This window comes from Phasianus colchicus, chromosome 10 (assembly GCF_987193195.1).
Source record: "Phasianus colchicus chromosome 10, bPhaCol1.hap1.1, whole genome shotgun sequence".
NCBI lineage: Eukaryota > Metazoa > Chordata > Aves > Galliformes > Phasianidae > Phasianus > Phasianus colchicus.
Window position 1 is genome coordinate 13,588,606 of NC_143445.1, and position 12,417 is coordinate 13,601,022.

Here is a 12,417-nt window from a genome sequence, read left to right on the forward strand (position 1 = left end):
CCTGTTTACTTGCAGGCGGTAATGGCAGGTCATCATCCCAGCACCTGGGGACGCCCATTAGTCGGCTCCTCACCCACTCCTTTACACTCCACCATGTGTCAGAGCTGCTGATTTGAAAATCCGAGCTCGGCAGCTATTGTTTAACATCTTCCTGAAGCCCTCATAGGGTGGGAAGTGTTTTATAGCTATTATATTTTATAATGTACTGTATTGTTTGGCTTTTGCCCTCCAAACGCTGAACAGAAATACTTATTGAGTACCTCTCCTTTTTACGGGATTGTCATCCCCTGGATGGGCCGGCAGAGGCTTTTTCTTGTGCGCACCGCTCCTTCCCTCAGCGCGATGTGCTCCCCTGTGTTGTGAACTCACACCCTTCTCCTGTTCCATTTGGGCAGCTGCCTTATTGCATGGATCTCATGCTCGGATGGACACAACCACAGCCCCTCACTACCAGCCCGCTGCGGCCGTTTCCTTTTGTTCAGCACAAGAACAACGTGATGCTCTGCTCCCTGTGGAGCCCAAACTGAGGTCAGTGCCCCTCCCCGCCCTGCTGGGACACCACCAGGAAACGCATTCAGCTTCCAGCAGCAGGAAGAGCACACAAAGAATGTAGGAGTCATCACCCCAGCTGCGGGGAGCAGCATTACAACTCGGTCATCGCTAGCTCACGTGCACCCTAATGGAGGCACGGACCTCTTATCCAAGCACTGGCAATGACAGCTTGGTTAGTTTGTGTTTGCAAAATCACTCTCCACGCACAGCCCACAGGGCAGGGTGCAGGCAAGGACATCTCCTTGCCTTGGCTGCACCTGAGCAGCTGCCATCGGAGCAGGTGGGCTGAGGCAAGATGCATGCATTAATTCCACTTAATTCCTTCTCCGCAAATGATCAAATAGGAAACTTGTTTTTTGATTGCATGCTCTTTAAAGGAGGCCACTGTGTGGCTGGGATGTGGGGCAGTTTGTGTGTCACTTGAGAGCTGTGCTGGCAGCTATTTGGAAAGGTTGGGGAACAGTGAGCTCTGTGGCCACACTCACTCCAGCAGATTCACAGGCTGCCTCATACCCCAACCACCCGTGCCAGCCCCTCCACATCCACCAGCACATCCCAAGCCACATGCAGGGAGCAGTAAAGCCAAGGCTGCCCATCATCAGATAGGTCTGGCTTGCCCCTTGTCCCCATTATGCCCTGAGGTGCTTCCTGCAGGACTAAGCAAAAGCTCCTATGCTGCATTTGCTGCTGTCTCACTGGGCTTGTGCAGGGGCTGGCTCAGTGTGAAGAAGGAAGTAGGAAGGCACCCAGGAAAAGGGCACATCCCAGAGCATATGGTGCTGCTTCCTGGCTACAGCCCCATGCCCTATTAAGCTGTGGTGATGAAGGTCTGTAGGAATGAACAGCACAAAATCAGCTAATGTTAAGGTGATGGAAAGCAAATCTGGCTAGCACAAGAACTTTTCTGCCCCAGGCAGCTGCTAACAAGCAAGTATAGCTGACAGCTACCCTAACACCCAACCCTAACACAACTCACCTGTGCACTGCCCTGCTGGTTTTTTTATTGGGCATCCATGGGCTTTGTTCTGTGATTCACCCAGCTGGTGCTGGCTAGGCTACTTAGGTGATGCCAGCAGTCACAAGTGCTGCTTTGCCTGTGAGGAGGTGAAGGGTTTTCTGTTTATTGCATCACCCTGTGCTTGGTGGCTATGACCTACTCCTGGCTGTGCCCAGGTATGTGGCAGGGTGGGGTGCTACCATAATGCCTGTATTTCAATGCACCAGTATTTCAGAGCTGGGTCATTGGGAGAAACATCAGTAACTTGGGCTTAGGGAGCCAGAAAACCTCTCGGGCATTTGAGGAGCGGGAGGGAAGCTCTGGGGCAGGGTGGCAGTGCTGGGAGGGGAAGTAAGAACCTTTTTGCCTTCCTAAGGTAAGGACGGGAGATCTGAGACTTCCATTGCAGACTCTGAGGCTGGGCCATGCTAGTACACAAGTACTTATAGGTTATCATTCCATCTTCCTTTTTAGGGGGATGCTAAAGACCTGCAGTGGCAATAGGACCCTTGTTGCTGGTGAGCTGTTCGACCTTTGACCCATTTGACTGGCAGAGCACAGAGGGTTGTCATTGGCGGTGCAGAGTCTGGTTGGAGACCTGTAACCAGCGGTGTTCCCCAGGGGTCGGTGCTGGGACCGGTCCTGTTCAACATCTTCATCAATGACCTTGATGAGGGGGTAGTGGCCACCCTCAGCAAGTTTGCTGATGATACGAAGTTGGGAGGATTGGCTGACACGCCCGAAGGCTGTGCTGCCATTCAGCGAGACCTGGACAGGCTGGAGAGCTGGGCAGTAAGGAACCAGATGAAGTTTAACAAAAGCAAGTGTAGAGTCTTGCACCTAGGGAGGAATAATTCCATGCACCGGTACAGGTTGGGGGATGACCTGCTGGAGAGGAGCTCTGTGGAGAGGGACCTGGGTGTCCTGGTGGACGACAGGTTGGCCATGAGCCAGCAGTGTGCCCTTGTGGCCAAAAAGGCCAATGGCATTCTGGGGTGCATTAAAAGGAGCGTGGCCAGCAGGTCGAGGGAGGTGATCCTCCCCCTCTACTCTGCCCTGGTAAGGCCTCATCTGGAGTACTGTGTCCAGTTCTGGGCTCCCCAGTACAAAAAAGACAGGGATCTCTTGGAAAGAGTCCAGCGGAGAGCCACAAAGATGGTGAAGGGCCTGGAGCATCTCCCCTATGAGGAAAGGCTAAGTGAGCTGGGTCTGTTTAGCCTTGAGAAGAGAAGACTGAGAGGGGACCTGATCCAGGTCTATAAATATCTAAGGTGTGGGGGGCAAAGTGGCGAGGCCAGACTCTTTTCAGCAGTGTGTGGAGACAGGACAAGGGGAAATGGCCAGAAGCTGGAGCATAGGAAGTTCCGCACCAATGTGCGCAAGAACTTCTTTACAGTGAGGGTGACGGAGCACTGGAACAGGCTGCCCAGGGAGGTTGTGGAGTCTCCTTCTCTGGAGATATTCAAGACCCGCCTGGACGCCTACCTGTGTGACCTGGTGTAGGGATCCTGCTTTGGCAGGGGGGTTGGACTCGATGATCTCTGGAGGTCCCTTCCAACCCCTACGATTCTGTGATTCTGTGATTCATTTCATTTTGGGAAAATCTGCAAGGCATTTTGTTGGAGAGTTTGTAACCCTGCCTTGTGTGTCTGTGCTCTCTGACTGTGCCCACAACATCTTCCCTTTGCTGTTGAAGGCTTACTGTATCAGCAAGGCAGCTTTCCTTTTGGATATTCCCCTCCCCCCCCCCCCCCTTCATCTTTCTGTGCCGGGTGCTGGTGCAGTGTTGGAACAGGTCACCAAAGAGGTGTTTGTGGGGGTCCACATGCTCAAGGATCTCCACAACTCAAGTGACTTGTTCCAGTGTTTGTGATAGCCCTGCAGAGAGCAGGAGGTTGGACCAAAGTTCTCCAGAAGTCTTTTCCAGCCTGTACTTTCATTGTTGTCTGGAACAGGACAACAACAGGTGATTTAGTGGTGCTCTTGGCATCATGCTGCAGGACAGCCCAGTTTTGAGGACTAAGAGGTTTCTATGAGTGGTGGCCCTCTATCATGTCTTCAGTTGCTACTTTCATGTACCATACATCTCATCCTCTGCATCCTTATGCTCTCAGCCTGACCTTGCCCTCATTGTGCTTTAAGGAGCTCTTGGGGCCAAGGCCACCCCCTGTGTGACTCAGATCGTTGACTTCAGCAACACGTGTTCTTTGCTGTATATAGCACTGTTAACTCTGTCATCTGCTTGTCTTACCAGGAAAGATTTTTCTATCCACTTAGTTACTGGTTGAAGAACTAAATTATGCAATACCAGGAACTGATCCCTTGGAGCAGCTCGTAACAACCAAATAGCATCTTTAATTCTTTCCCGTGCTTCAAATTTGGTGCGAGAATCTGTTTGCACGCGATGTTTTTCCTCAGAATTTTAGGTAGCATTAAAAACCTGGAGGAAAATGGATTATAAGGCGTCAGACCAACTTGTCAGGCAGGTCTGCAGACCTTCCAAAAAACAAACCCAGGAATGACAGCTGGTTCACACATTTCTCTGGGTGGCAGAGTGCAATGTGTTGGGACACCATTTTGTACATTTAGACTTGTCTGTTTGGCTGTGGCGAGAAACTGGTGGCACCTGGATATTCTTGCCCTGTCTCATGGGGTTGTATGAGGGTCACAGCCCCTGTGGCGTAGGGCCTCTGGGAATCGGGCCCTGAATAAGAAAGCCTCCTGCAGTACAGTTTGTTCCTCTGTGTCAGCTCCAGTGCTCCATGGAATAAACTGCATGAGCGTGGCCCCGATGTCAATGTAACATGATGAATTATGTAACGCTGTGTCACAATTACGCATTTATGAAAGAGAAGTAGGGCAGGGAGCTGCTGGAGAAAGCAAGGGCTCCTGGGTCAGCAGCCCCATGGCCCTGCTGCTGGCTGAGCTGTGATTGCTGCAGGTCGCCTCTGTGTCCTGAATGCCAGAGTTCCCTGCAGAACCTGTGGGTGCCTTTAAGGCTTATGTTTTCCTTAGAGGTGGTGGAAGAAGCTGGCAGGTGATTGCTGTGGGCAGCATCAGCCACTGGACGGTGTATGGGTCAGGTCAGACTTTCTGCATCCTCCAGCTGCAAAGCTTCTCCTGATGGTTCCTGTAAGGGTGCACCAAGCATTTGTATTCCATCACTCTCACTGTGCCAGGAGAAGAGTAAAGATTCATGATTTCTGCAGACTGTCAGCAGTGTGCAAAAGAGGTGTAGGGGCTGAACCAAATTGACTGGTTTGGGCAATTCAGAGCCTGCAGGAAGAGCCAGGGAAAGCTGTGCTTCGTCTCTGCTGCTCCTCCAAGCAGAAATGGAAAAAACAGGAGGAGGAGGGAGAGGAGGTGGAGAGTGAGAGGAGAGAGGGTGAGAGATCTGGTACAGCATGAGCAGTGCTGTTGGAGCAAGCTTAAGCTTTTGGAGCGAAACAGTGCTTGGGAGTGGTGCAGAACTGGAAGTGGCTTTTGAATCTTTCTGTTATATTGTACAGTAAATGGTTGGGATACCTTTTTGTGGCCTCTAACAGTGAGGAAGGAGCTGTTTGGTTGCCTAAGGCTGTGCTGCTGCAGGGGTTGCTGCAGTAGCAGTGCCATGGTCCCCACAGGCAGCAGCATCCCACCCACTGCTCCAGGACAGGCGCCTGGGGCAAACGCTGCGGGAAGCGCATTGCACAGAACTGAGATTCCCGAGATAGAAACCAGTACCTGTGCTGGGAGAAACTGGGGAGTTGGTGTTCTTTCCCAGCAGCACGGGGTTGTGCATGCAGTCCTGAGGCCAGAGGAGCAGGGCTGACCACAGTGTGTTACGCACATCGCTTACCTGCCACAGCCCTCTGCACAGCTGGGGGGAGGAAGTCCTGCCCAAGCTCACTGGACACTCAGGGAATTGCCCAGAGCCCAGCAGGCAGGACACGTTTCCATCCCACAGAGATGCACTGGGCTGCTACACATGAGTGCTGTGCACGTGAGCGCTCGTGATGTCTGTGGTGAAAGAGGTCACTCTGTTGGCTGTGTTGGATCAAGTCCTGAGAGCATTTCTTCAAGGTGGAAGAATCTGAGCGATGTTACTCCTTTTCTGACTTCTCCAAAGGCCATCAAAGTCCTCCAGGTAAAGCAAGGAAGTCAGGACATGGCAGCTCTAATGTAAAAAGAAGGAAGGACTGTAGGAAAAGGAGACAGCTGCTTTAAAAAGCAACCTTTGCAAGGTCGTCTCTGAGCAACACAAAGCAGCAGCACAGAGCTTGAGCATTTTTCTACAATTCAGCTTGAAAAGGCTGCATCTTGCCCTTCCTTTATGGGAAAGAACACATGTGATGACAGGTCCCTGGAGCTTTTATTTTGAAGCCAAATGCTTAGAGTGCATGAAGACAGCAAAAGCCTTTTCCTTCAGGCGATACAAATCAAATAAATGGAGACACTGCACTGCAGTTCTGTGCAACAGTCGACACAAAATGCACTTATCTGAGCATCCAAAATGCAGCCCTGATGGGAGGTGCCTGGGTGCTGCCAGCTGCTCTCCTGCCCCAGATGTTTCCTCCCTGCTTGGGGCTGGGGTGCCTATCCATAACTTGACTTTGCCATGCTGAACAAATGTTCGTGAGTATAAACTGAATTGTAAGCTACACTAAAAAAAAAAAAAAGCAAGTGGATTTTGTAGCAGCTTCAGAGCTCTTATCTTCTCATTAATGGGGTTTTACAGCTGTCACATAAGTGATCCATTTCCCTGGAAATAGAACGTTTTCTGTAATGATAACAGTTTAAATGTTCAGGCTATATAACAGGGAAGACTTGCTTCTAGCTAAAGCCATCCTTCCCTTTGCTGGTGTGGTTTGTACATGGGCCACCTGCTACAGAGAGCAGTGGGCCATTTGAGGCCACCGTGGTCTTGGGGACCGGAGCTCTGCTGGTGGCACTCAGCTATCCTGTCCCCATGCAGCTGCTGGCTCCTGGTGCTCCTTCTCCAGCCCTATGGCCAGGAGCTGGTACTTTGTTTACCCACATCACAAACAGCACAGGGGACAAGCTTTTATTTAATGCCCCTGGAAATGAGAGGGAGATGAAGCAAGGCTTGATGGTGTTGGCATAACACCAGTGAAAAAGGAAAGAAAAAAAAAAGAGAGAGAAAATAGCATTTAATCCCACAGCGATGAGTCTGCTATGTCTCCCTCATCTGATTTACAGGGCTAGTGCGACGCAGGCTGCGAAATAACCAGCAGCTCTTCTTGTCCCCCTGCCCAGCTCCTGCCAGCGGCTGTGAATCACTCCCATCTCTCTGGTTCTGCTGCAGGTGTGGGTCCCTGTCTGGCCCTGCTGCAGGACGTGATGGTGTCACCCTGCCTGGTACTGACTCATGGTACAAAGCAAGGAATGCTGCAGCCCAGGACAGCCGTGTAGCCTCTGGCTATGCCCAGCAAAGCCCATCTTGGTGCTGCAGGGCTTGGAGCTCCTGGATGCCTCGGGGTGTCTCCCTCATGCTGCTTGGATTGGGGCCAGGCAAGCTCTTATCTTCCTCCCCACTGCAGGCTGTGCAGGCTCATGCTTGCCACTGTCTGAGGAGCTGCTCTCCATTTCAAAAGAAATCAAGCTGGCTTTGTTTCCCAGCCTCAATTAATCATCTTTTCCCAACTCTTGTTCCAGCAGCCATCTCTGTGTGGCCATCCAGGCTCAACCTGGCCTGGCTGCAGCCCAGCTCCTTGGTACCACCGCTTGGTACTCTGGTCCCATTGAGTACTTGCCACTGTGTCCCTGTGGCTCTCACATGGGCCTGGAGGCCAGGTGTCATGGAGAAAGGTCTCACACTGGTGGTGAATAGTTAAGTAGTGGCTGGCATCCTGTCCTGCTGTCATTTGTCAGCTTGGACACACGGAGTCGGTGGAGAAAAACAGGCAGGGTAATTTCCTGGTTTAAATGAATTTCAGAGACCACCACAGGAAGGAACTTGGGAGGTGTCCAAAGGGTAACCAGGCCATGGAAAAACACCAGGCAGGGGAACGGGGACTTGAATTTTCCTGTGCTGTTGCAGAGATGCTGCTGCCATTGCGCTTCCCAGTTATGTATCCAGCATAAGGAATTTAGAATGCTTGCAAAGTTGGGCTGTTGAAGGATCAGTCAGCTGTGGTCACATGGATCTGAGCCTCCACTGCCTGCGGGATGCTGCAGGGAGCTGTCAGCAAGGACATGTGCATGGCTGTATCTGAGGTCTTATGGGTGCTTACGGCCAGCACCGAGTGAATTTATCATCCTGTTCGCGATGCAGGAGTTAATAGAATAAAAGCCTTCTAGACAGTATGGAGCTTATTATTTTAAGCTATCATCAACCTTAATTTAAAATCCTCATTTCAGAAATGCCTGAGTGAAAACTTGTGCTGCGTCAAAAGCTGAGTAAGCCTGGCTTTTCATAAATTCTGTCGCTATTTTCCTCTCTCGTGATATAATTGCATGGTTATTATCTAAATAGCTTCGTAATCAATTGCTTTTTTTAGGGTTTGAAATTTGTGAAAAATGTAGCACGATGGTAAAGGACTCCATTTGCTGTCCAGGGTTGGATTTTTGTGTGTAAAGAAGCTGTAAAGCACACATGGGAATCCTTCAGCACAAAGGCTGATGGGTGTTTGTAGGCTCTCACACCAGGTCTATATGCATAAGCTTGCTTTTCATGTTGGCACTGCACTGCAGTCTCCCTGGTTCTTCCTCTTCCATACAGTGGAGCCGTCCTTTCACATGGAAATGCTCTGTCCGTTCACAGAGGTTCACCTGTGGCTGGGTTCTTGGGGAGTTTCTAAGAGGCCTGGGCCTTCAGCTGGAGGAGGCAACTGTCCCTGGTCACCTGGAGCCTGAGGTGCCTGCCTGGATGTTGGGAGTTCTGTGCTGACCCACACCCAAGTGCCCAGCCACCTTCCCCCTCTACAGTTGCATGCAGAGATAAAACCCATGGAAGCCTCAGCAGTGGGCTCCTGTGGCTGTCACAGGGCGGCTCCACGATCCCACAAAGTGTAGGAATGCAGGAACTTGGGAGGGAGCCAGACAGCACGGTTTTCCTCATGGCACCTCAGAGGAAAGCACGGCAGATGCTTGCAATAACTTGCAGTATTGAGCTCAAGGTCAGCTTCGGCATCTTGAAAGCAAGTGAAGTAATTTGTGGTATCCAGCGTCTGCAAATGGAGTTCTGTGCAACTGGGAGGGACAAGTCATTAATGGCACTGAGAAACCGCTTGGGGAAAATCTGCACGGATTGATCTGCTGTTGCAAGCAAGATAGATTCTGCTGTCCCTTAGCAAGAGACTGCATCTGTGACAGGCTCCTGCTTAGTGTGTATTAAAGATCCCACTGAAACCTCCCAATTTATTTATGAAAACACTCCTGGGGCACTGGCTCTGCTCTGTGCAATTTCTCTCAGGCTCGTCAGTGGGTTGAGCTGGAATTAAGCGTGCAACTGCCCACAAAAAGCCACTTGTTTTATTGCTCTCTGGGTGAGATGATACAGAAGCGTGGCTGAGATGTGGAGGGCAAATTCACTGTGTCTAGACAGAAAATCAAACTGATACTGAGGAGATGTGGTGGGGAGAAGTGTGCAGTGCAGCTGCTTTGCAGGGCCGTCCCTCTGGCCTGTCTGTGGGGCTTAGTGCAGGTTAAGCCTTTACCTGCCATAAGCTCTTAAGACCTCCTTGGTGGCCTTGAGGAGTCATCTGCTGAGCAGCTCAGGGTGCTGTGAGAGCTTCACACTCCCTGGGGAGCCCCGAGGTGCCAGAGCGCTGCAGGGGATTTGAGCTGCATGGTGTGGCTCAGCTCCTGCCTGTCCCAGTGGGATGCCCCAGCACCACATCTTGTGAGGGATGGAGCTCCCTGCAGTGCCATGCACTGAGCTCCCATGCACTGCTCCTTGGCATGGCCGCTCTGCCTACCAGACTATGCCCAGGCTGCCTTGGCTCTCACAGCACATCTCTGCCCTGTGGCGCTAATTAAACATCCTGGGAAGAAGTAATTAGAGGGAGCCACCTGCACTGGGTGCAGGGATGTGAGCTGTGGTAGGACCCGGCTCTAGAGCAACTCTCCTTGGCTCCCGAGTGCTGCTTTGGATGACAAAGGCGTTGGTGGGCCTGGCTCCATCTTTATCCCTGAGGCTATGCGTTATTAGCATTTCTTTTAACAGCAGGGCTGCATTTTAAAGGAAATCTAATTTTACATCGTCTGAGTATCTTTGACAAAAGCAGAAAGGCCCTGGACGGCAGCAATGTGCTGGCTGCTAGCAGGGCTATTTTGGTGCCCCAGGGCAGCAGAGCTGACAGCTGAGGGGTTATTTTGGTGCATCAGGGCCAGGGCTGCATGGCAGGTACGGAGCTGGTGGTCCATGAGCCTACAGCCAGCAGGGGATAGCTGCCCATGGGTCGCACCTCTTTTCTTACCCAGGTAAAGTGGGGCTGCTCTGGGTCACAGCCCCCAGCACATGGCTGGCAGCTGTAGGAACACTATGGAGCTGCTCCCACCGGCCCAGGTTGCCCGGCTGCCTGGCAGGAGCAGAAGGCTTCTGGCAACAGCACAGAGGAGAAATCCCATCTGTGTGCTGGAAGTCAAAAACATAAATTAAACCACAGTATCACCGATTGTTATCTCAGGGGAGAGGCAGAGGGTGAGAAAAAGCTCGGGGGAAGGAAACCTGGAGGAGGATCTGCTTGGAGCCTTCCTTCCCTTTGGAAACAGGGCAGGTTATGTCCTGGCCCTCTCCCCGTGAGACACAGCCGAGCCCTGCACCATGCCTGCTGAGCAGAGGCAGCACTGGCACAGCAAAGCTGGGGTATGTGGAGCTGTGGCTGGGCTGCCTCCACCTCCCTCTTGGTGAGGTGATATTGCTGGATAAATAATTCTGAAAGTTAACTTATGATGGATTTAGCAACCGTAAGGCGTTCCACAGCTGGGAATGCACAGAGCAGGGCCATCCAGAGGAGCACAGATGCAGAATGAGGCTGGTGCCCAGCTGCCCCACATCCCCACAGCCCTCCTGCCACCTGTGTGGAGCCGTGTTACACAACCCACCTGCTGCACAATAGGCACTATTTTTACAGCCTTTCTGCTTGCTGCAGGCAGCACGCAGCTCTGCAGGGTGAAGGCTCTCCTCGTGCTGTTATGTAGGACAGTTCAGTCGCTTGTCCCTGTGCCCTGCTTCTGCCTGTCCTCACACCCAGATGTGCGGGGCAAGGATGTGGGCTCTGTGTGCTCGCAGGGAACAACCATGTTGGCACCCACCTGCAGAGACCAGCCTGGAGGTGAGCTGCATTGCCAGGAATGTTGCTTTTGCCCCTCCTCAGGCTCATCCCAGAGCAGTGGAGAGCACCACGCTATGCCTACCTGGTGCAGAAGTGGGGAGCCCCTCACCTGGCCCCCTGTGCTGGGGCAACGCTGCTACTTACCCAGACCAGAAATTCCTCATGGGCATGCTGTGGTTCGAGTAATTTTCTGCACAATTACTCCAGTTTATTCAGGGTGATAAACTGGTATGAAAGGTGGAGATGAGGCATGGGAGCGCCCATCTTCCTTCTGAATTTATTTCATGACATATAATGGAGCCTGAGCACTACTAAGGGGCTGGAAGAAGAGGAGCCCTGCAACATGGGGAAGAGGTCAGACTAGGAACGCTCGACCTTTCCACCTCCAGCGCTTGTAAATGGAGCCAGCAGAGAGCAATATGCTCTGCCAACACTCAGAAATTAAGAAATGGGAGCCCAGGAGCTATGCATGTCAGTCTGAGCCTGGAGAACAGCCTCAGTGAAGCCCATGGCTTTGTTGGTGTCCCTCTCCATATCTCATGTTCTTCCTATGGGAAGAACCACCTGCCTAATTAAATGGCACTAACGAGGTCTGCATCGTCAGCTATGCCTGAGCGCACTGAGCTTCAATGGCATGCAGAAAAAAACAACGTGCTGCTTTCTGGGTCTCTGCACGTGTTTAGAACCTGACAGCTGCGTCCCCAGCCCAGTCTGTACAAGGTATAATTAGAGGAGCTGCCTGAATGCCACTGCTAGGAAAGTGATGCTAAAATAGCGGTGTGGAAGGAGAGCTGGGCTGTACGTTTCTGGGGTATGTGCTGCACCAGGCACTGTGCAATGATACGGTTGAGGCAGCCTCTGCTGAGGGAAATTAGAATCTTTGTGCTGTAGCAGGGTACACGCTGTTCTTCAGATGCAAGTTTGGAGTCGCATTTAAAGCCATCCAATGGAACATTTTCCAATTTTTATTTATCAACAAGCATCTACACGTATTCCTGCTGAATGAAATATTTATCCACAGACACACGCACATAGAATGTGAGAGCACTGATGTATTATTTATTGCCATTTCCCTCCCACCGCTCATAAATAACTCATCATGCCTGGTTTCAAGTCCAGCCTGTGGCTGGCTACCTACAGCCACCACTGCTTGCCGTGCCGGGGCATCTCAAGGAAAGGGGTGGCAGAGGGTGACACTGCCCTGGCTGGGGACACTCAAGACTAATCCCCCCTATAGCCCATGGCTATGTGGGGTCATGGATCCCCACCTGCAAACAGGGAGAGGGGGCAGAGGCTAAGGGAACGCGTTGGGCCCTGGGCGTGCAGAGCGTGGGGGCTTCACCATACTGTAATCTAAACACAGATGTCAGACAGCAAGAGCTGCTGTGTGAATATCATCCCCTGTGGTATGAGATACGTCATCCGTAATGAAGCTATGGAAGCTACAACCGGGCATGACGTTCTGCCTGGGAAAGGAGGAGATCAAGTGGCAACTCACTTAGCTCCCAGCAGTGGGCTGGAGAGATCCCATCCCACCCCAGCCATTCTATGATGCTGCAGTTCTGTGCCTCAGATAAAACAGAGCCCAGG

General features: G+C 51.8%; 1 long non-coding RNA gene across 1 annotated transcript; it reads left to right on the forward strand.

The window, feature by feature from the left end:
- Positions 1-1,611: 1,611 nt before the first annotated feature.
- LOC149916615 (uncharacterized) lies at positions 1,612-9,740 on the forward strand. Its single transcript, XR_016469647.1, has 3 exons — positions 1,612-1,725; positions 2,024-2,067; positions 7,910-9,740. It is a non-coding gene; the product is annotated as an uncharacterized LOC149916615 (long non-coding RNA).
- Positions 9,741-12,417: the final 2,677 nt, after the last annotated feature.